The sequence below is a fragment of the Heterodontus francisci genome, chromosome 10 (genome assembly GCF_036365525.1).
Source record: "Heterodontus francisci isolate sHetFra1 chromosome 10, sHetFra1.hap1, whole genome shotgun sequence".
Taxonomy (NCBI): Eukaryota; Metazoa; Chordata; class Chondrichthyes; order Heterodontiformes; family Heterodontidae; genus Heterodontus; species Heterodontus francisci.
The window spans coordinates 123,589,265-123,612,255 of record NC_090380.1 but is presented as its reverse complement, the minus strand read 5'-3'; the positions used below and the strand labels follow the sequence as shown (position 1 = coordinate 123,612,255).

The window sequence follows — 22,991 nt, the reverse complement described above, 5'->3', positions numbered from 1 at the left end:
GTGAGAGTCAGTGTGTGTGGGACCCGTACCCCAGTGAGAGTCAGTGTGTGTGGGACCCGTACCCCAGTGAGAGTCAGTGTGTGTGGGACCCGTACCCCAGTGAGAGTCAGTGTGTGTGGGACCCGTACCCCAGTGAGAGTCAGTGTGTGTGGAACCCGTACCGCAGTGAGAGTCAGTGTGTGTGGAACCCGTACCACAGTGAGAGTCAGTGTGTGTGGAACCCGTACCGCAGTGAGAGTCAGTGTGTGTGGAACCCGTACCACAGTGAGAGTCAGTGTCTTCAGAGCAGGAAGAATATTTGCATGGTAAAAAAATTCAACAGAAAAACACAAAATTAAAGAAAAACATGTAGGGGTAAAATGACTTGATTTATGAGTGAATATTTAAACTTATAATAAGTAATGGAGGGGAAGCAACAGTGATCATGACATTTCAAATTAGTTCAACGGCAGCACTCTCACCTGAACCAAAAGGCTGTTAGTTAAAGCACCTCTCCAAGATTGGAGATAGTATCTGGGCTGACATTTCAGTCAAGTACTGGGATAGTGCTATATTGTCAGAGCTTTCATCCTTTGGTTGGGATGGTAAACCGAGGCCATGTTTGCCTTCTGTTGCACGTTAAAAATCCTACGTCCTATTTGAAAAGATGGTCCTGGCCCTCTCTCAACCAACACCAAAAGTAGCTCATTTGCCCATTTTGTTTCTGGGATCTTTCAATGTTCAAAATGGCTACATAACAATCACTGCAATTCACTGCCGTGAGACATTTCTGAGATAAGATGTCATTTTTTTTTGTAAATAACATGAGTAGCAGGTCTTACTGTCGGTGCTGCCAGCAGTAACATCACTCCACAAGTGGTCGCCCGCTTTCTTGTGTAATCAGATATCACACCTGCAAGGATTCCACCTGGATAGAGAAATACAGCAGCACAAACATCAGACGGTCAACAGTCACCATGCAGTGCTATCCCGCACAGATCTCAGCTTACAAACGCACATTTATGGGACACTATCACTTGAGCTGTCGCAATTCAGCACACTCCAGGTATTGCACATGTAGTGTATTTGACTGCAATGAGATGTAATATCGACAACTGTAGCATGCAAAGCAACAGAGGGGAAAATTGGAATTAATTCTTGCTAGGTTACAGCAATCTAGCTGACACTAAAGTGGAAAACCTTTTAAACTGACTCATACTGAAGCTCTATCTGAAGAAACAGCTGTAGATATGTTTTTTGCTATTTAGGTATTTACTTTGTTGGTGTTTATATGCCCATTCCTGTTTAACATTGTTTGCTGCGACTGTTGGTGTTTACACACAAAGGGCAATGGTCGACAGGTATTTTTATACTGCAAGGTTGTTTCCGATAAGGGCATGATTGAAAATTGGCCGTGTGGTTGATAGTGAGGAGAAAAGCTGCAGACTGCAGGAAGCTATCAATGGTCTGGTCAGGTGGAATTTAATCTGGAGAAGTGTGAGATGGGGAGAGCAAAGAAGGTAATGGAATACATAACAAATGGTAGTATACTGAGAAGCATAGAGGAACAAAGGGACCTTGGAGTGCATGTCCACAGATCCTTGAAGGTAGCAGGGCAGGCAGTTTAGGTGATTATGAAGGCAAACAGATACTTTCCTTTATTAACCGAGGCATAGAATATAAGAGCAGGGATGTCAGAGAGAGTGAAGGTTAGAGGAATCAGTGCTGGGGACCAACAGGCAAAAGCAGGGAGTCAGCAAGAGCACTCTTCTTTTGGGCCTCCTTATCTCGAGAGACAATGGATGCGCGCCTGGAGGTGGTCAGTGGTTTGTGAAGCAGCGCCTGGAGTGGCTATAAAGGCCAATTCTGGAGTGACAGGCTCTTCCACAGGTGCTGCAGAGAAATTTGTTTGTTGGGGCTGTTGCACAGTTGGCTCTCCCCTTGCGCCTCTGTCTTTTTTCCTGCCAACTACTAAGTCTCTTCGACTCGCCACAATTTAGCCCTGTCTTTATGGCTGCCCGCCAGCTCTGGCGAATGCTGGCAACTGACTCCCACGACTTGTGATCAATGTCACACGATTTCATGTCGCGTTTGCAGACGTCTTTATAACGGAGACATGGACGGCCGGTGGGTCTGATACCAGTGGCGAGCTCGCTGTACAATGTGTCTTTGGGGATCCTGCCATCTTCCATGCGGCTCACATGGCCAAGCCATCTCAAGCGCCGCTGACTCAGTAGTGTGTATAAGCTGGGGGTGCTGGCCGCTTCAAGGACTTCTGTGTTGGAGATATAGTCCTGCCACCTGATGCCAAGTATTCTCCGAAGGCAGCGAAGATGGAATGAATTGAGACGTCGCTCTTGGCTGGCATACGTTGTCCAGGCCTCGCTGCCATAGAGCAAGGTACTGAGGACACAGGCCTGATACACTCGGACTTTTGTGTTCCGTGTCAGTGCGCCATTTTCCCACACTCTCTTGGCCAGTCTGGACATAGCAGTGGAAGCCTTACCCATGCGCTTGTTGATTTCTGCATCTAGAGACAGGTTACTGGTGATAGTTGAGCCTAGGTAGGTGAACTCTTGAACCACTTCCAGAGCGTGGTCGCCAATATTGATGGATGGAGCATTTCTGACATCCTGCCCCATGATGTTCGTTTTCTTGAGGCTGATGGTTAGGCCAAATTCATTGCAGGCAGACGCAAACCTGTCGATGAGACTCTGCAGGCATTCTTCAGTGTGAGATGTTAAAGCAGCATCGTCAGCAAAGAGGAGTTCTCTGATGAGGACTTTCCGTACTTTGGACTTCGCTCTTAGACGGGCAAGGTTGAACAACCTGCCCCCTGATCTTGTGTGGAGGAAAATTCCTTCTTCAGAGGATTTGAACGCATGTGAAAGCAGCAGGGAGAAGAAAATCCCAAAAAGTGTGGGTGCGAGAACACAGCCCTGTTTCACACCACTCAGGATAGGAAAGGGCTCTGATGAGGAGCCACCATGTTGAATTGTGCCTTTCATATTGTCATGGAATGAGGTGATGATACTTAGTAGCTTTGGTGGACATCCGATCTTTTCTAGTAGTCTGAAGAGACCACGTCTGCTGACGAGGTCAAAGGCTTTGGTGAGATCAATGAAAGCAATGTAGAGGGGCATCTGTTGTTCACGGCATTTCTCCTGTATCTGACGAAGGGAGAACAGCATGTCAATAGTCGATCTCTCTGCACGAAAGCCACACTGTGCCTCAGGGTAGACGTGGAGCCTGTTCAGAGCGACTCGAGCAAAGACTTTCCCCACTATGCTGAGCAGGGAGATTCCACGGTAGTTGTTGCAGTCACCGCAGTCACCTTTGTTTTTATAGAGGGTGATGATGTTGGCATCGCGCATGTCCTGGGGTACTGCTCCCTCGTCCCAGCACAGGCATAGCAGTTCATGTAGTGCTGAGAGTATAGCAGGCTTGGCACTCTTGATTATTTCAGGGGTAATGCTGTCCTTCCCAGGGGCTTTTCCGCTGGCTAGGGAATCAATGGCATCACTGAGTTCCGATTTGGTTGGCTGTATGTCCAGCTCATCCATGACTGGTAGAGGCTGGGCTGCATTGAGGGCAGTCTCAGTGACAGCATTCTCCCTGGAGTACAGTTCTAGGTAGTGCTCAACCCAGCGGTCCATCTGTTTGCGTTGGTCAGTGATTATGTCCCCCGATTTAGATTTGAGGGGGGTGATCTTCTTGATGGTTGGCCCAAGAGCTCTCTTCATGCCATCATACATTCCTCTGATGTTTCCGGTGTCTGAGGCCAGCTGAATATGACTGCATAGGTGTTGCCAGTAGTCGTTTGCGCAACGCCTAGCTGTTCTTTGTGCAGTACTTCTGGCTGCTTTAAGTGCTGCGGATGTTAAATCGCTGGGGGCTTTCTTGTAGTTCAAAAGTGCAATGCGCTTAGCGGCTATGACAGGTTCCAGCTCTTCATTATGAGATTGAAACCAGTCTGCATTTCTCTTCGCACTTTTGCCGTAGGTGGTCAAAGCTGACTCATAGATGGCGTCTCTGATGTGGGCCCACTTGGTCTCAGCATCCCCTGTGGGAGTGTTTTGAAGGGCTGTTACAAGTGAATTTAGAAATTTTTGTAACAGCTGTGGGTGAGAAATTCTGCTCGTGTTGATGCGCGGGTGGCCCTTCTGCTTGGAATGATGCAACTTCTTTGGTCTGAGTCTAACCTTGCTGCACACCAGGGAGTGGTCGGTGTCGCAGTCCGCACTGTGGAAGCTGCGTGTGATTTGAACACTGTTTAAGGCGGCTCGCCTTGTGACAATGAGGTCTAGCTGGTGCCAACGACGTGATCTTGGGTGCCTCCATGAAACCTGGTGACAGGGTTTAGTGTGAAAGAACGAGTTGGTGATGCAGAGGTTATGATAGGTACACAACTCAAGCAGTCTCTGCCCGTTCTCATTCATCCTTCCAACGCCATAGCGCCCAAGGCAGGAGGGCCATGAGTCATGGTCGGCCCCAACCCTGGCATTAAAGTCCCCCAGCAGGAATAGGTGTTCGGTGTTGGGGATGCTGCTAATGATGTTATGGAGTTGTTCATAGAACTGGTCTTTAGCTTCAGGTGCGGAGCAGAGTCAGCAAGAGCACTACAAGAACAAATCAATTTAAAAAAATCAAGGATGACAGCACAGGACAGAAGGTATGTGATCGGTTGTTCCGAAAGCCTGGTGGTCAGGAGCCCGAACCTGAAGGAGTTCAGGGTCGGAGCAGTAGAACAAGTGAGTATCAGGGACCAAAATTTAAAGAAAAACTAAGTGACGTCAGCACAAGGGGAGGTGCTGATTGGTGGGTAGCTGTTTTTTTTAAAGATGTTTCTAATAAACCTGTAGTTTATTTCTGTTAAGCTCAGTTAGTCCAATAAATAGAGTCATGGCAAGGCACCTCTGTCCCGTGGAATCTACATCCTGTGCAATGTGGGAACTCCAAGGCACTTCTTGCATCCTGGACCACCACATGTGCAGGAAGTGTTGGGAGTGGCTAGAGCTCCGGGTTTCGGAGCTTCAACAGCAGCTGGCATCACTGCAGTGGAATAGCTAGGCTGAGGGTTTCATGGATAACATGCAGCTTAAGGACGTACAGGTAGAAAGGGTGATTGTCAGGCAGTCAAGAAGGACCAGGAAGGTAATGCAGGGGGCCCATGAGTACATATGGCTCTCTAGCCAGTATTCATTTCTGAATACTGAGGAGAGCACCAGTTCCTCTGGGGACGGAATATAAAAAGTTCAGAAGGGAAATGAGAAAGGAAATCAGATAGGCAAAGACAGAGTATGAGAAGAGACTGGCAGCTAACATAAAAGGGAACCAAAAGTCTTCGACAGGCATATAAATAGTAAAAAAAAAGGAGTGGCGGGACCAATTAAGGACCAAAAGGGGGATTTATGCAGGAGGGCAGAGGACATGGCTGAGTTACGAAATGAGTACTTTGCATCCGTCTTTACCAAGGAAGCAGTTGCTGCCAAAGTCATTGTTAAAGAGAAGGTACTTCAGACACTGGATGGGCTAAAATAGAAAAGTTGGCTGTACTTAAAGTTGATAAAACCTGAACAGGTGAGGTGAGAGTGACTGCCCTTGACATCAAGGCAGCATTTGACCGAGTATGGCACCAAGGAGCCCTAGCAAAACTGAGGTCAATGGGAATCAGGGGGAAAACCCTCCGCTGGTTGGAGTCATAGCGAGCATAGAGGTGGTTGTGGTTGTTGGAGGTCAATCATCTGAGCTCCAGGACATCACTGCAGGAGTTTCTCAGAGTAGTGTCCTAGGCCCAACTATCTTCAACTGCTTCATCAATGACCTTCCTTCAATTATAAGGTCAGGTGTGGGGATGCTCACTGATGATTGCACAATGTTCAGCACCAATCACGACTCTCAAATACCGCAGCAGCTCATGTAGAGATGCAGCAAGACCTGGACAATATCCAGTCTTGGACTGATAAGTGGCAAATAACATTGGTGCCACACATGTGCCAGGCAATGACCATCTCCAACAACAGAGAATCTAACCATCTCCCCTTGACATTCAATGGTATTACCATCACTGAATTCTCCACCATCAACATCCTGGGGGCTTACCATTAACCTGAAACTGAACTAAACCAGCCATATAAGTACCGTGGCTACAAGAGCTGGTCAGAGGCTGGTGGGAATTCTGCAGGGAGTAACTCACCTCCTGTCTTCCCAGTGCCTGTCCACCATCTACAAGGCACAAGTCAGGAGTGTGATGGAATATTCTCCATTTGCCTGGATTGCTGCAGCTCCAACAACACTCGAGAAGCTCAACACCATCCAGGACAAAGCAGCCCACTTGATTGGCAGCTCACCATCACCTTCTCAACAGATTGTTTGCCTTGGAGAAGAGAAGGCTGAGGGGAGGTTTACTAGAGGTATTCAAAATCATGAGGGATCTGGACACAGTGGATAGGAAAAACTGTTCCCACTTGTGAAAAGATTGAGAATGAGAGGGCACAGATTTAAAGTGATTGGCAAAAGTGACATGAGGAAAAACTTCACATAGCGAGTGTTTAAGGTCTCGAATGCACTGCCTGCAAGTTTGGTGGAGGCAGTTTCAATAGAGGCATTCAAAAGGGAATTAGACTGTTATCTGAAAAGGAAGAATGTGTAGTGTTATGGGGAGAAGGTGGAAGAATAGCATTACGCGAAATGTTCATTCGGAGAGCCGGTGCAGACACTATGGGCTGAATGGCCTCAGATATTTGTGGAGCCTCCTCCTGCGTTAATTGTTTAATTGTCCACGAACATTCATGACTGGATGTGCTAGGACTGCAGAGCTTAGATCTGATCTGTCGGTTGTGGGATTGCTTAGTTCTGTCTATTGCGTGCTGCTTCCACTGTTTGGCATACATGTGGTCCTATGTTTGGCTTCACCAGGTTGATACCTCATTTTTAAGCATGCTCTCCTGCACTCCTTAATGAACATCAGTTACATGGACAGGTTACAGAAGCTGGGTTTGTTCTTAGAGGGGAGAATTTTGAGAGGAGATTGATAGAGCTGTTCAAAATCATGAGCAATCTGGACAGAGTAGATCGAGAGAAACTGTTCCCACTGGTGCAAGGGTCGAGAACCAGAAGACACTGATTTAAGTTAATTGGCAAAAGAACCAATAGCAGCATGAAAATTTTTTTTACACAGTGCGTGTTTAGGATCTGGAATGCACTGCCTGAGAGTGTGGTGGAGGCAGGTTCAGTGAGTGTTTAGGATCTGGAATGCACTGCCCGAGAGTGTGGTGGAGGCAGGTTCAGTGAGTGTTCAGGATCTGGAATGCACTGCCTGATAGTGTGGTGGAGGCAGGTTCAGTGAGTGTTCAGGATCTGGAATACACTGTCTGAGAGAGTGTGGTGGAGGCAGGTTCAGTGAGTGTTTAGGATCTGGAATGCACTGTCTGAGTGTGTGATGGAGGCAGGTTCAGTGAGTGTTTAGGATGTGGAATGCACTGTCTGAGAGTGTGGTGTAGGCAGGTTCAGTGAGTGTTTAGGATCTGGAATGCACTGTCTGAGAGTGTGGTGGAGGCAGGTTCAGTGAGGTTTTAGGATCTGGAATGCACTGCCTGAGAGTGTGGTGGAAGCAGGTTCAGTGAGTGTTCAGGATGTGGAATGCACTGTCTGAGAGAGTGTGGTGGAGGCAGGTTCAGTGAGTGTTTAGGATCTGGAATGCACTGCCTGAGAGTGCGGTGGAGACAGATTCAGTGAGTGGTTAGGATCTGAAATGCACTGTCTCAGAGAGTGTGGTGGAGGCAGGTTCAGTGAGTGTTCAGGATGTGGAATGCACTGTCTGAGAGTGTGGTGGAGGCAGGTTCAGTGAGTGTTTAGGATCTGAAATGCACTGCCTGAGAGTGTGGTGGAGACAGATTCAGTGAGTGATTAGGATCTGGAATGCACTGTCTCAGAGAGTGTGGTGGAGGCAGGTTCAGTGAGTGTTTAGGATCTGGAATGCACTGCCCGAGAGTGTGGTGGAGGCAGGTTCAGTGAGTGTTCAGGATCTGGAATGCACTGCCTGATAGTGTGGTGGAGGCAGGTTCAGTGAGTGTTTAGGATCTGGAATACACTGTCTGAGAGAGTGTGGTGGAGGCAGGTTCAGTGAGTGTTTAGGATCTGGAATGCACTGTCTGAGTGTGTGGTGGAGGCAGGTTCAGTGAGTGTTTAGGATGTGGAATGCACTGTCTGAGAGTGTGGTGTAGGCAGGTTCAGTGAGTGTTTAGGATCTGGAATGCACTGTCTGAGAGTGTGGTGGAGGCAGGTTCAGTGAGTGTTTAGGATCTGGAATGCACTGTCTGAGTGTGTGGTGGAGGCAGGTTCAGTGAGTGTTTAGGATGTGGAATGCACTGTCTGAGAGTGTGGTGTAGGCAGGTTCAGTGAGTGTTTAGGATCTGGAATGCACTGTCTGAGTGTGTGGTGGAGGCAGGTTCAGTGAGTGTTTAGGATCTGGAATGCACTGTCTGAGTGTGTGGTGGAGGCAGGTTCAGTGAGTGTTTAGGATGTGGAATGCACTGTCTGAGAGTGTGGTGGAGGCAGGTTCAGTGAGTGTTTAGGATGTGGAATGCACTGTGAGTGTGTGGTGGAGGCAGGTTCAATTGGGGCTTTCTAAAGTGGATTGGATAAGCACCTGAAGAGAAAAATTTTTACAGGGAAAGGGCAGAGGTTAGCTGATTTGCTCTTGCAGAGAGGTGGCATGGACACAATGGGCCGAAGGGCCTCCTTCTGTGCTATAACCATTCTATGATTCTATACTAGAACTGTATAAAACACTAGTTAGGCTACAGCTAGAGTACTGTGTATAGCTCCGGTCACTGTATTACAGGAAGGATGTGATCACACTGGAGAGGGTACAGAGGAGATTGTCAGGAATGGAGAATTTTAGCTATGAGGAAAGTTTGGATAGGCTGGGGTTGTTTTCTTTGGAACAGAGGAGACTGAGGGGAGATTTAATCAAGGTGTATAAAATTATGAGGGACCTAAACAGAATGGATATGAAGGGACTTATTAGCAGAGAGGTCAAGAAACAGAGGGTTTAGATTTGAAGTTATTGGTCGAAAAATTAGAGGAGATTTGAGGAGAAATGTTTTCACCCAGAAGGTGGTGGGGCTCTGGAACTCACTGCCCAAAAGGCTGGAAGAGACAGAAACCCTCATCGTATTCAAAACAATACTTGCATATGCACTTGGAATGCCGTAACATACAGGGCTGCTACAGACCAAGAGCTGCAAAGCAGGATTAGGCTGGAAAGCTCTTTTTTGACGGGCAAGAGATGGGCCAAATGGTCTCCTTTGATACCGTAAATTTTCCATGTTTCAACGTGACTCCTGTTTAACATTGTTTGATGCAACTCTGTTGGTGATTACCCACAAACTCCTGATTCTACCTACAAATCTCCTTTGCTAATATGATCTGACAAAGCAATTCTGGGTGGCGAGATGGCAAAAGGCATCTATGCATACACAGAGAGAAAGGACGAAAGAAAATGACTAAGAGACAGGAAGGTAAAAAAAGAACGCAAAGGAAAAGGTAAATGTAATAATAAAGGAAAATGAGTAAGAGTGTGTACGAGAGACAGGTAGCATAAGAGGGAATGCATAGACTGAAAGAAAGGAAAAAGAAAGATTCGGGAAAGAAAAGAAAAGAAAATGTGAGCAAGTGAAAAAAGTAAAAGAAAGGGGGTAGAGCAGGAGAAAAGACATGAAGTGGAAAAGGAAAGAGAAGAGAGAAAGGGCATGGCAGGAAGAGGGCAAAACACTAGTTGAGGGATTCCGTTCCCATTGAGACCAGGTGCGGGATTCAGTTTCCATGGAGACCAGGTGAGGGATGAACCCCACCCCATCAAATCCCTATGATTAATAGTTATCTCAATGCAGAACACACCAAGATTACTGAAACCTTCCACATATAAACAATAACTCTGGTTATGTGACCAGTTTCCTGAAGACATATGGTCTCTTTCCTTCATCAAACATTATAAAGAAATAAAGTAATTTGGCAGACTCGTACCTATGATTCCACCTACGTCAAACAGTGTTGAAAGATCTCCAGCCTTTTTGGCATCAAAGTGCTCTGGAAAAAGAAAATGAATTAAATTGGAAAGCAGATAAATATTCAAATTCAAGGTAAATGCAGACTTCTCAATGCCATCTGCCAAATCATGTAATAAGGGAATGCCATTTTCAGGCGTGGTTTATAATCAACTGATTTTTAAAAATGTTTTTATTTTATTTAGAGATACAGCACTGAAACAGGCCCTTCTGCCCACCGAGTCTGTGACGACCAACAACCACCCATTTATACTAATCCTACATTAATCCCATGTTCCCTATCACATCCCCACCATTCTCCTACCACCTACCTACACTAGGGGCAATTTATAATGGCCAATTTACCTATCAACCTGCAAGTCTTTGGCTGTGGGAAGAAACCGGAGCACCCGGAGGAAACCCACACTGTCACAGGGAGAACTTGCAAACTCCACGCAGGCAGTACCCAGAACTGAATGCAGGTCGCTGGAGCTGTGCGGCTGCGGTGCTAACCACTGCGCCGCCCCTTTATTTTGTCCAATAAAGGTTGAACTGGTCCTGGTGCTGCACCATTTTTTCATTCATTCGTGGGAAGTAGGCATCGCTGGCAAGGCCAACATTTATTACCCTTTTGTTTATTCTTTCATGGGATGTGGGTGTCACAGGTAAGGTCAGCATTTATTGTCCATCCCTAAATGCCCTTGATAACTGAGCAACTTGCACGGCCATTTCAGAGGCAGTTAAGAATCAACCACATTGCTGTGGGTCTGGAGTCACATGTAGGCCAGACCGGGTAAGGACAGCAGATTTCCTTCCCGAAAGGACATTAGTGAACCAGATGGGTTTTTACGACAACCAATGATAGTTTCATGGCACCATTACTGAGACTAGCTTTCAATTCCAGATATTTTTTATTAATTGAAATTAAATTCTACCAGCTGCCATGGTGGGATTTGCAGTGATGTCGCCAGGGCATTAGCCTGAGTCTCTAGATTACTGGTTCAATGGCATTACCACTACACCATCACTAGTTGAAAAACTGAGATTTGTTGGGCCACTTCATAGGGCAGTTAGGAACCAACCACATTGGTATGGGACTGGAGGCACATACAGGTGCCCCTCTAAATTTTCTTTGCTGTGTGCAGTCCGCACGGTAACTTGAAATTTCTTTGCAACATGTGTGGTATCCTAAAGGAGGCAATTCATGAGCAGCCTGTGGCTTCCTGTGCAGCCGCACACTTGCGCACTTTTCAGAAAATATTGCACATAGGCAAGACCTGATAAGGACTGCAGGTTTCCTTTCCTAAAGAACATGAGTGAACGAGCTGGGTTCTTCTAACAGTTGCATGTCACTTTTAGTGATCACAGTTTTTATTGTCTAGATTCCTAAAAATATATTAAACTAAATTCAAATTCTCAAATTGCAATGGTGGGATATGAACTCTCTAGATTACTAGACCAGGAACATAAGTGGTACACTGGCACACACCCTTAAAAAGGGCAAGTTGCTGCTGCTGCATTATAATGGGTACGATGATGCCACTTCCGGTGCTGTACAATTCATTAGAGGAAGAGCTGCATTTTTAACCAACATCAAGCACATCAGCAACCTTCCACAACAACGCTTCCGATATGTCTTCCTTTTTCCTCAACCGAGCATTCCCCCCTAATGTGGTTGACAGGGCCCTCAACCATGTCCGACCCATTTCCCACACTTCTGTCCTCACCCTTTCGCTCATTCCCAGAACCGTGATGGGTTCCCCTTGTCCTCACTTTCCACCCCACCAGTCTTCACATCTAAAGGATCATCCTCCACCATTTCGACCACCTCTTGTATGATGCCTCCACAAAACACATCTTCCCCTCCCCATCAGCATTCCAAAGGGATCATTCCCTGCCAGCATTCCGAAGGGATCGTTCCCTCTGCGATACCTTGGTCCACCCGATACTTTGGTCCCTTCCAACAGCACCATCCCATGCAATCGCAGGAGGTCTAATATCTGCCCATTTACCTCCTCACTCCTCACTATCCAAGGTCCCAATCACTCCTTTCAGGTGAAGTAGTGATTTGCTTGTACTTCTTTCAATGTAGTATACTGCGTTCGCTGCTCACAATGCGGTCTCCTCTACATTGAGGAGACCAAATGTAGATTGGGTGACCGCTTTGCGAAACACCTCCGCTCAGTCCAAAAGCATGAGCCCAAGCTTCCGGTCACTTGCCATTTCAACACCCCACCCTGCTCTCAAGCCAACATTTGTGTCTTTGGCCTGCTGCAGTGTTCCAGTGAACATCAACACAAGCTCAGGGAGCAGCACCTGATCTTCGGATCAGGTACACTGCAGCCTTGCAGACTGAACATTAATTTGAATAATTTCAGAGTATGACTAGCCTTATTGTCTTTTTAAATTAAAAAAAAAATGTTTTTAAGCATGTGCCTATATTCATGTTGTGCTTTTGGACACAGCTGCTCATTATTCTGCCATTAGTACTCTCTCTGGACTAATGCTTTGTCTTTCACCACAAGCATTAACACACTCTTTGCCAAGACAGCTTTGTTAGTTAACTGCTCCTGCCCTCTGCCCTATTGCACACCTTCCCTTTTGTTCTCTTCCCCACCGCCAACCCCCCTTCACTTGCTTAAAACCTAATACTTTTCTAACCTTTGCCAGTTGTGATAAAAGATGCTGTCTGACCTGATAAGTATTTCCAGCACTTACAGTTTTTATTACAGATTTCCAGCACCTGCAGTATTTTGCTTTTATTTTAGTGATTAATTCACTGCCACTTCTTTTCCAGGAATGCCTACCTTGAAGTTCTGCTCCTCTCTCCAACAGGATTTCAGTTTGTCTCTTTTACCTTGTTTACATTCATTGCTTTCTGTTTCCTTCCTGGTGTTTGATAAAGTGTCTACCAAAAAACATTTTCACAGCCACATCCCCTTCCTCAGCCACTGTCTCCAGCTCTGACTTATTCCACATGAAGTCCAACTGAAGTTTCACCCTCTATATTTTGAATCCACCCAAGATTACAGGTATCTGAACCGGAGACAGAGCGAGAGAGACAGAGCGAGAGAGAGCGAGCAAGCGAGCGAGAGAGAGAGAGAGAGAGGAGCAGAGAGAGAGATAGGAGCACGGCGGGAGCGGAGGTTTAAAAAGCATGGCAAAAACCTAGAGTCGCAGACCTGAGACAGAGGAGCAGGGCGGGAGCGGAGAGAGAGAGAGGAGAAAGGCAGGAGCAGAGAGAGAGGAGCACGGCGGGAGCAGAAAGAGAGCGAAACAGGAGCACGGCGGGAGCAGAGAGAGCACGGCGGGAGCGGAGAGAGAGAGAGACAGGTGCATGAAAGAGAGCAGCACGTCAGGAGGGGAGGTTTATGAAGTGTGCCAAAAGCCCAGAGTCGGAGTCCAGAGACAGAGCGAGAGAGAGAAGCATGGCAGGAGCGGAGAGAGAGATGAGAAAGGCAGGAGCAGACAGAGAGGAGCACGGCGGGAGCAGAAAGAGAGCGAAACAGGAGCACGGCGGGAGCGGAGAGAGAGAGAGGAGCACGGCGGGAGCGGAGAGAGAGAGAGGAGCACGGCGGGAGCGGAGAGAGAGAGAGGAGCACGGCGGGAGCGGAGAGAGAGAGAGGAGCACGGCGGGAGCGGAGAGAGAGAGAGGAGCACGGCGGGAGCGGAGAGAGAGAGAGGAGCACGGCGGGAGCGGAGAGAGAGAGAGGAGCACGGCGGGAGCGGAGAGAGAGAGAGAGAGAGGAGCACGGCGGGAGCGGAGAGAGAGAGAGGAGCACGGCGGGAGCGGAGAGAGAGAGAGGGGCACGGCGGGAGCGGAGAGAGAGAGAGGGGCACGGCGGGAGCGGAGAGAGAGGGGCACTGCGGGAGCGGAGAGAGATAGAGGAGCACGGCGGGAGCGGAGAGAGAGAGAGGAGCACGGCGAGTGCGGGGAGAGAGAGAGGAGCATGGCGGGAGCGGGGAGAGAGGAGCACGGCGGGAGCGGAGAGAGAGAGGATCACGGCGAGAGCGGAAAGAGAGAGAGAGGAGCACGGCGGGAGGGGAGGGAGAGAGAGAGAGGAGAATGACAGGAGCAGAAAGAGAGTAGCACGTCAGGAGGGGAGGTTTATGAAGTGTGCCAAAATCCCAGAGACGGAGACCAGAGACAGAGCGAGAGAGAGAAGAGAATGGTAGGAATGGAGAGAGACGAGCACAGCAGGAGCGGAGGGAGAGAGAGAGTGAGAATGACAGGAGCAGAAAGAGAGGAGCACGGCAGGAGGGGAGGTTTATGAAGTGTGCCAAAAGCCCAGAGTCGGAGACCAGAGACAGAGCGAGAGAGAGACAGAGCAAGGAGCACGGCAGGAGCGGAGAGAGAAATGAGAATACAGGAGTAGACAGAGAGGAGCACGGCGGGAGCGTCGAGAGAGAGAGAGAGAGAGAGGGGGGCACGGCGGGAGCGGAGAGAGAGGGGGGCACGGCGGGAGCGGAGAGAGAGGGGGGCACGGCGGGAGCGGAGAGAGAGGGGGGGCACGGCGGGAGCGGAGAGAGAGGGGGGGCACGGCGGGAGCGGAGAGAGAGGGGGGGCACGGCGGGAGCGGAGAGAGAGGGGGGGCACGGCGGGAGCGGAGAGAGAGGGGGGGCACGGCGGGAGCGGAGAGAGAGGGGGGGCACGGCGGGAGCGGAGAGAGAGGGGGGCACGGCGGGAGCGGAGAGAGAGGGGGGGCACGGCGGGAGCGGAGAGAGAGGGGGGCACGGCGGGAGCGGAGAGAGAGGGGGGCACGGCGGGAGCGGAGAGAGAGGGGGGCACGGCGGGAGCGGAGAGAGAGGGGGGCACGGCGGGAGCGGAGAGAGAGGGGGGCACGGCGGGAGCGGAGAGAGAGGGGGGCACGGCGGGAGCGGAGAGAGAGGGGGGCACGGCGGGAGCGGAGAGAGAGGGGGGCACGGCGGGAGCGGAGAGAGAGGGGGGCACGGCGGGAGCGGAGAGAGAGGGGGGCACGGCGGGAGCGGAGAGAGAGGGGGGCACGGCGGGAGCGGAGAGAGAGGGGGGCACGGCGGGAGCGGAGAGAGAGGGGGGCACGGCGGGAGCGGAGAGAGAGGGGGGCACGGCGGGAGCGGAGAGAGAGGGGGGCACGGCGGGAGCGGAGAGAGAGGGGGGCACGGCGGGAGCGGAGAGAGAGGGGGGCACGGCGGGAGCGGAGAGAGAGGGGGGCACGGCGGGAGCGGAGAGAGAGGGGGGCACGGCGGGAGCGGAGAGAGAGGGGGGCACGGCGGGAGCGGAGAGAGAGGGGGGCACGGCGGGAGCGGAGAGAGAGGGGGGCACGGCGGGAGCGGAGAGAGAGGGGGGCACGGCGGGAGCGGAGAGAGAGGGGGGCACGGCGGGAGCGGAGAGAGAGGGGGGCACGGCGGGAGCGGAGAGAGAGGGGGGCACGGCGGGAGCGGAGAGAGAGGGGGGCACGGCGGGAGCGGAGAGAGAGGGGGGCACGGCGGGAGCGGAGAGAGAGGGGGGCACGGCGGGAGCGGAGAGAGAGGGGGGCACGGCGGGAGCGGAGAGAGAGGGGGGCACGGCGGGAGCGGAGAGAGAGGGGGGCACGGCGGGAGCGGAGAGAGAGGGGGGCACGGCGGGAGCGGAGAGAGAGGGGGGCACGGCGGGAGCGGAGAGAGAGGGGGGCACGGCGGGAGCGGAGAGAGAGGGGGGCACGGCGGGAGCGGAGAGAGAGGGGGGCACGGCGGGAGCGGAGAGAGAGGGGGGCACGGCGGGAGCGGAGAGAGAGGGGGGCACGGCGGGAGCGGAGAGAGAGGGGGGCACGGCGGGAGCGGAGAGAGAGGGGGGCACGGCGGGAGCGGAGAGAGAGGGGGGCACGGCGGGAGCGGAGAGAGAGGGGGGCACGGCGGGAGCGGAGAGAGAGGGGGGCACGGCGGGAGCGGAGAGAGAGGGGGGCACGGCGGGAGCGGAGAGAGAGGGGGGCACGGCGGGAGCGGAGAGAGAGGGGGGCACGGCGGGAGCGGAGAGAGAGGGGGGCACGGCGGGAGCGGAGAGAGAGGGGGGCACGGCGGGAGCGGAGAGAGAGGGGGGCACGGCGGGAGCGGAGAGAGAGGGGGGGCACGGCGGGAGCGGAGAGAGAGGGGGGGCACGGCGGGAGCGGAGAGAGAGGGGGGCACGGCGGGAGCGGAGAGAGAGGGGGGCACGGCGGGAGCGGAGAGAGAGGGGGGCACGGCGGGAGCGGAGAGAGAGAGGGGGGCACGGCGGGAGCGGAGAGAGAGGGGGGGCACGGCGGGAGCGGAGAGAGAGGGGGGCACGGCGGGAGCGGAGAGAGAGGGGGGGCACGGCGGGAGCGGAGAGAGAGGGGGGGCACGGCGGGAGCGGAGAGAGAGGGGGGGCACGGCGGGAGCGGAGAGAGAGGGGGGCACGGCGGGAGCGGAGAGAGAGGGGGGGCACGGCGGGAGCGGAGAGAGAGGGGGGCACGGCGGGAGCGGAGAGAGAGGGGGGCACGGCGGGAGCGGAGAGAGAGGGGGGCACGGCGGGAGCGGAGAGAGAGGGGGGCACGGCGGGAGCGGAGAGAGAGGGGGGCACGGCGGGAGCGGAGAGAGAGGGGGGCACGGCGGGAGCGGAGAGAGAGGGGGGCACGGCGGGAGCGGAGAGAGAGGGGGGCACGGCGGGAGCGGAGAGAGAGGGGGGCACGGCGGGAGCGGAGAGAGAGGGGGGCACGGCGGGAGCGGAGAGAGAGGGGGGCACGGCGGGAGCGGAGAGAGAGGGGGGCACGGCGGGAGCGGAGAGAGAGGGGGGCACGGCGGGAGCGGAGAGAGAGGGGGGCACGGCGGGAGCGGAGAGAGAGGGGGGCACGGCGGGAGCGGAGAGAGAGGGGGGCACGGCGGGAGCGGAGAGAGAGGGGGGCACGGCGGGAGCGGAGAGAGAGGGGGGCACGGCGGGAGCGGAGAGAGAGGGGGGCACGGCGGGAGCGGAGAGAGAGGGGGGCACGGCGGAGCGGAGAGAGAGGGGGGCACGGCGGGGGAGGCGGGAGAGAGGGGGGCACGGCGGGGGCGGAGAGAGAGGGGGGCACGGCGGAGGCGGAGAGAGAGGGGGGCACGGCGGAGGCGGAGAGAGAGGGGGCACGGCGGGAGCGGAGAGAGAGGGGGGCACGGCGGGAGCGGAGAGAGAGGGGGGCACGGCGGGAGCGAGAGAGAGGGGGGCACGGCGGGAGCGGAGAGAGAGGGGGGCACGGCGGGAGCGGAGAGAGAGGGGGGCACGGCGGGAGCGGAGAGAGAGGGGGGCACGGCGGGAGCGGAGAGAGAGGGGGGCACGGCGGGAGCGGAGAGAGAGGGGGGCACGGCGGGAGCGGAGAGAGAGGGGGGCACGGCGGAGCGGAGAGAGAGGGGGGCACGGCTCGGGAGCGGAGAGAGAGGGGGGCACGGCGGGAGCGGAGAGAGAGAGGGGGGCACGGCGGGAGCGGAGAGAGAGGGGGGCACGGCAGGGAGCGGAGAGAGAGGGGGGCACGGCGGGAGCGGAGAGAGAGGGGGGCACGGCGGGAGCGGAGAGAGAGGGGGCACGCGGGAGCGAGAGAGAGGGGGCACGGCTGGGAGCGGAGAGAGAGGGGGCACGGCGGGGGCGGAGAGAGAGGGGGGCACGGCGGGAGCGGAGAGAGAGGGGGGCACGGCGGGAGCGGAGAGAGAGGGGGGCACGGCGGGAGCGGAGAGAGAGGGGGCACGGCGGGAGCGGAGAGAGAGGGGGCACGGCGGGAGCGAGAGAGAGGGGGGCACGGCGGGAGCGGAGAGAGAGGGGGGCACGGCGGGAGCGGAGAGAGAGGGGGGCACGGCGGGAGGCGGAGAGAGAGGGGGGCACGGCGGGAGCGGGAGAGAGAGGGGGCACGGCGGGAGCGGAGAGAGAGGGGGGCACGGCGGGAGCGGAGAGAGAGGGGGCACGGCGGAGCGGAGAGAGAGGGGGGCACGGCGGGAGCGGAGAGAGAGGGGGGCACGGCGGGAGCGGAGAGAGAGGGGGGCACGGCGGGAGCGAGAGAGAGGGGGGCACGGCGGGAGCGGGAGAGAGAGGGGGGCACGGCGGGAGCGGAGAGAGAGGGGGGCACGGCGGGAGCGGAGAGAGAGGGGGGCACGGCGGGAGCGGAGAGAGAGGGGGGCACGGCGGGAGCGGAGAGAGAGGGGGGCACGGCGGGAGCGGAGAGAGAGGGGGGCACGGCGGGAGCGGAGAGAGAGGGGGGCACGGCGGAGCGGAGAGAGAGGGGGCACGGCGGGAGCGGAGAGAGAGGGGGCACGGCGGGAGCGGAGAGAGAGGGGGGCACGGCGGGAGCGGAGAGAGAGGGGGCACGGCGGAGCGGAGAGAGAGGGGGCACGGCGGGAGCGGAGAGAGAGGGGGCACGGCGGGAGCGGAGAGAGAGGGGGGCACGGCGGGAGCGGAGAGAGAGGGGGCACGGCGGGAGCGGAGAGAGAGGGGGGCACGGCGGGAGCGGAGAGAGAGGGGGGCACGGCGGGAGCGGAGAGAGAGGGGGGCACGGCGGAGCGGAGAGAGAGGGGGGCACGGCGGGAGCGGAGAGAGAGGGGGGCACGGCGGGAGCGGAAGAGAGGGGGCACGGCGGGAGCGAGAGAGAGGGGGGCACGGCGGGAGCGGAGAGAGAGGGGGGCACGGCGGAGCGGAGAGAGAGGGGGGCACGGCGGGAGCGGAGAGAGAGGGGGGCACGGCGGGAGCGGAGAGAGAGGGGGGCACGGCGGGAGCGAGAGAGAGGGGGGCACGGCGGGAGCGGAGAGAGAGGGGGGCACGGCGGGAGCGGAGAGAGAGGGGGGCACGGCGGGAGCGGAGAGAGAGGGGGGCACGGCGGGAGCGGAGAGAGAGGGGGGCACGGCGGGAGCGGAGAGAGAGGGGGCACGGCGGGAGCGGAGAGAGAGGGGGGCACGGCGGGAGCGGAGAGAGAGGGGGGCACGGCGGGAGCGGAGAGAGAGGGGGGCACGGCGGGAGCGGAGAGAGAGGGGGCACGGCGGGAGCGGAGAGAGAGGGGGGCACGGCGGGAGCGGAGAGAGAGGGGGCACGGCGGGAGCGGAGAGAGAGGGGGGCACGGCGGGAGCGAGCGAGAGAGAGGGGGGCACGGCGGGAGCGGAGAGAGAGGGGGGCACGGCGGGAGCGGAGAGAGAGGGGGGCACGGCGGGAGCGGAGAGAGAGGGGGCACGGCGGGAGCGGAGAGAGAGGGGGGCACGGCGGGAGCGGAGGAGAGAGGGGGGCACGGCGGGAGCGGAGAGAGAGGGGGGCACGGCGGGAGCGGAGAGAGAGGGGGCACGGCGGGAGCGGAGAGAGAGGGGGCACGGCGGGAGCGGAGAGAGAGGGGGGCACGGCGGGAGCGGAGAGAGAGGGGGCACGGCGGGAGCGGAGAGAGAGGGGGGCACGGCGGGAGCGGAGAGAGAGGGGGGCACGGCGGGAGCGGAGAGAGAGGGGGGCACGGCGGGAGCGGAGAGAGAGGGGGGCACGGCGGGAGCGGAGAGAGAGGGGGCACGGCGGGAGCGGAGAGAGAGGGGCACGGCGGAGCGGAGAGAGAGGGGGCACGGCGGGAGCGGAGAGAGAGGGGGCACGGCGGGAGCGGAGAGAGAGGGGGGCACGGCGGGAGCGGAGAGAGAGGGGGCACGGCGGGAGCGAGAGAGAGGGGGCACGGCGGGAGCGAGAGAGAGGGGGGCACGGCGGGAGCGGAGAGAGAGGGGGGCACGGCGGGAGCGGAGAGAGAGGGGGGCACGGCGGAGCGAGAGAGAGGGGGCACGGCGGGAGCGAGAGAGGGGGGCACGGCGGGAGCGGAGAGAGAGGGGGGCACGGCGGGAGCGAGAGAGCAGGGGGCACGGCGGGAGCGGAGAGAGAGGGGGGCACGGCGGGAGCGGAGAGAGAGGGGGGCACGGCTGGGAGCGGAGAGAGAGGGGGGCACGGCGGGAGCGAGAGAGAGGGGGGCACGGCGGGAGCGGAGAGAGAGGGGGGCACGGCGGGAGCGGAGAGAGAGGGGGGCACGGCGGGAGCGGAGAGAGAGGGGGGCACGGCGGGAGCGGAGAGAGAGGGGGGCACGGCGGAGCGGAGAGAGAGGGGGGCACGGCGGGAGCGGAGAGAGAGGGGGGCACGGCGGGAGCGGAGAGAGAGGGGGGCACGGCGGGAGCGGAGAGAGAGGGGGGCACGGCGGAGAGCGGAGAGAGAGGGGGGCACGGCGGAGCGGAGAGAGAGGGGGCACGGCGGGAGCGGAGAGAGAGGGGGGCACGGCGGGAGCGAGAGAGAGGGGGGCACGGCGGGAGCGGAGAGAGAGGGGGGCACGGCGGGAGCGGAGAGAGAGGGGGGCACGGCGGGAGCGGAGAGAGAGGGGGGCACGGCGGAGCGAGAGAGGGGGGCACGGCTGGGAGCGGAGAGAGAGGGGGGCACGGCGGGAGCGGAGAGAGAGGGGGCACGGCGGAGCGGAGAGAGGGGGCACGGCGGGAGCGGAGAGAGAGGGGGGCACGGCGGGAGCGGAGAGAGAGGGGGGGCACGGCGGGAGCGGAGAGAGAGGGGGGCACGGCGGGAGCGGAGAGAGAGGGGGGCACGGCGGGAGCGAGAGAGAGGGGGCACGGCGGGAGCGGAGAGAGAGGGGGCACGGCGGGAGCGGAGAGAGAGGGGGCACGGCGGGAGCGGAGAGAGAGGGGGGCACGGCGGGAGCGGAGAGAGAGGGGGCACGGCGGGAGCGGAGAGAGAGGGGGCACGGCGGGAGCGGAGAGAGAGGGGGGCACGGCGGGAGCGGAGAGAGAGGGGGCACGGCGGGAGCGGAGAGAGAGGGGGCACGGCGGGAGCGGAGAGAGAGGGGGGCACGGCGGGAGCGGAGAGAGAGGGGGCACGCGGGAGCGGAGAGAGAGGGGGCACGGCGGGAGCGGAGAGAGAGGGGGGCACGGCGGGAGCGGAGAGAGAGGGGGGCACGGCGGGAGCGGAGAGAGAGGGGGGCCACGGCGGGAGCGGAGAGAGAGGGGGCACGGCGGGAGCGGAGAGAGAGGGGGGCACGGCGGGAGCGGAGAGAGAGGGGGGCACGGCGGGAGCGGAGAGAGAGGGGGGCACGGCGGGAGCGGAGAGAGAGGGGGGCACGGCGGGAGCGGAGAGAGAGGGGGGCACGGCGGGAGCGGAGAGAGAGGGGGGCACGGCGGGAGCGGAGAGAGAGGGGGGCACGGCGGGAGCGGAGAGAGAGGGGGGCACGGCGGGAGCGGAGAGAGAGGGGGGGCACGGCGGGAGCGGAGAGAGAGGGGGGCACGGCGGGAGCGGAGAGAGAGGGGGGCACGGCGGGAGCGGAGAGAGAGGGGGGCACGGCGGGAGCGGAGGGAGAGAGGTGGGCACGGCGGGAGCGGAGAGAGAGGGGGCACGGCGGGAGCGGAGAGAGAGGGGGGCACGGCGGGAGCGGAGAGAGAGGGGGCACGGCGGCGAGCGGAGAGAGAGGGGGCACGGCGGGAGCGGAGGAGAGAGAGGAGAGAGGGAGGGGCACGGCGGGAGCGAGAGAGAGGGGAGCACGGCGGGAGCGGAGAGAGAGGGGGCACGGCGGGAGCGGAGAGAGAGGGGAGCACGGCGGGAGCGGAGAGAGAGGGGGGCACGGCGGGAGCGAGAGAGGAGGGGGCACGGCTGGGAGCGGAGAGAGAGGGGGCACGGCGGGAGCGGAGAGAGAGGGGGCACGGCGGAGAGCGGAGAGAGAGGGGCACGGCGGGAGCGAGAGAGAGGGGAGCACGGCGGGAGCGGAGAGAGAGGGGGGCACGGCGGGAGCGGAGAGAGAGAGGGGGCACGGCTGGGAGCGAGAGAGAGGGGGGGCACGGCGGGAGCGGAGAGAGAGGGGGCACGGCGGGAGCGGAGAGAGAGGGGGCACGGCGGGAGCGGAGAGAGAGGGGAGCACGGCGGGAGCGGAGAGAGAGGGGGGCACGGCGGGAGCGGAGAGAGAGGGGGGCACGGCTGGGAGCGGAGAGAGAGGGGGGCACGGCGGAGAGCGGAGAGAGAGGGGGAGCACGGCGGGACGGAGAGGGAGGAGAGGGTGAGCACGGCGGGAGCGGAGAGAGAGGGGGGCACGGCGGGAGCGGAGAGAGAGGGGGGCACGGCGGAGCGGAGAGAGAGGGGGCACGGCGGGAGCGGAGAGAGGGGGGCACGGCGGAGCGGAGAGAGAGAGGGGGAGCACGGCGGGAGCGGAAGAGAGAGGGGGGCACGGCGGGAGCGGAGAGAGAGGGGCACGGCGGGAGCGGAGAGAGAGGGGGGCACGGCGGGAGCGGAGATGAGAGGGGGCACGGCGGGAGCGGAGAGAGGGGGGCACGGCGGGAGCGGAGAGAGAGGGGGAGCACGGCGGGAGCGGAGAGAGAGGGGGGCACGGCGGGAGCGGAGAGAGAGGGGGCACGGCGGGAGCGGAGAGAGAGGGGGCACGGCGGAGCGGAGAGAGAGGGGGCACGGCGGGAGCGGAGAGAGAGGGGGCACGGCGGGAGCGGAGAGAGAGGTGAGCACGGCGGGAGCGGAGAGAGAGGGTGAGCACGGCGGGAGCGGAGAGAGAGGGGAGCACGGCGGGAGCGGAGAGAGAGGGGGCACGGCGGGAGCGGAGAGAGAGGGGAGCACGGCGGGAGCGGAGAGAGAGGGGAGCACGGCGGGGAGCGGAGAGAGAGGGAGCACGGCGGGGAGAGAGGGAGCGGGAGAGAGAGAGGGGGGGCACGGCGGGAGCGGAGAGAGGGACGGAGGAGAGGGGGAGCACGGCGGGAGCGGAGAGAGAGGGGGGCACGGCGGGAGCGGAGAGAGAGGGGAGCACGGCGGGAGACGCGGAGAGAGAGGGGGGCACGGCTGGGAGCGGAGAGAGAGGGGGCACGGCGGAGCGGAGAGAGAGGGGAGCACGGCGGAGAGCGGAGAGAGAGGGGGGCACGGCGGTGAGCGGAAGAGAGAGGGGGCACGGCGGGAGCGGAGAGAGAGGGGGGCACGGCGGGAGCGGAGATGAGAGGGGGCACGGCGGGAGCGGAGAGAGAGGGGGGAGAGGACGCGGA

The 22,991-nt window shown here is 58.8% G+C and overlaps 1 protein-coding gene across 1 annotated transcript in view; it reads right to left on the bottom strand.

Annotated features, from left to right (window-relative positions):
- Positions 1-22,991, bottom strand: part of slc37a1 (solute carrier family 37 member 1) — a 221,590-nt gene that overhangs the window by 39,225 nt on the left and 159,374 nt on the right. The gene's annotated exons all lie outside the window — the stretch shown is intronic.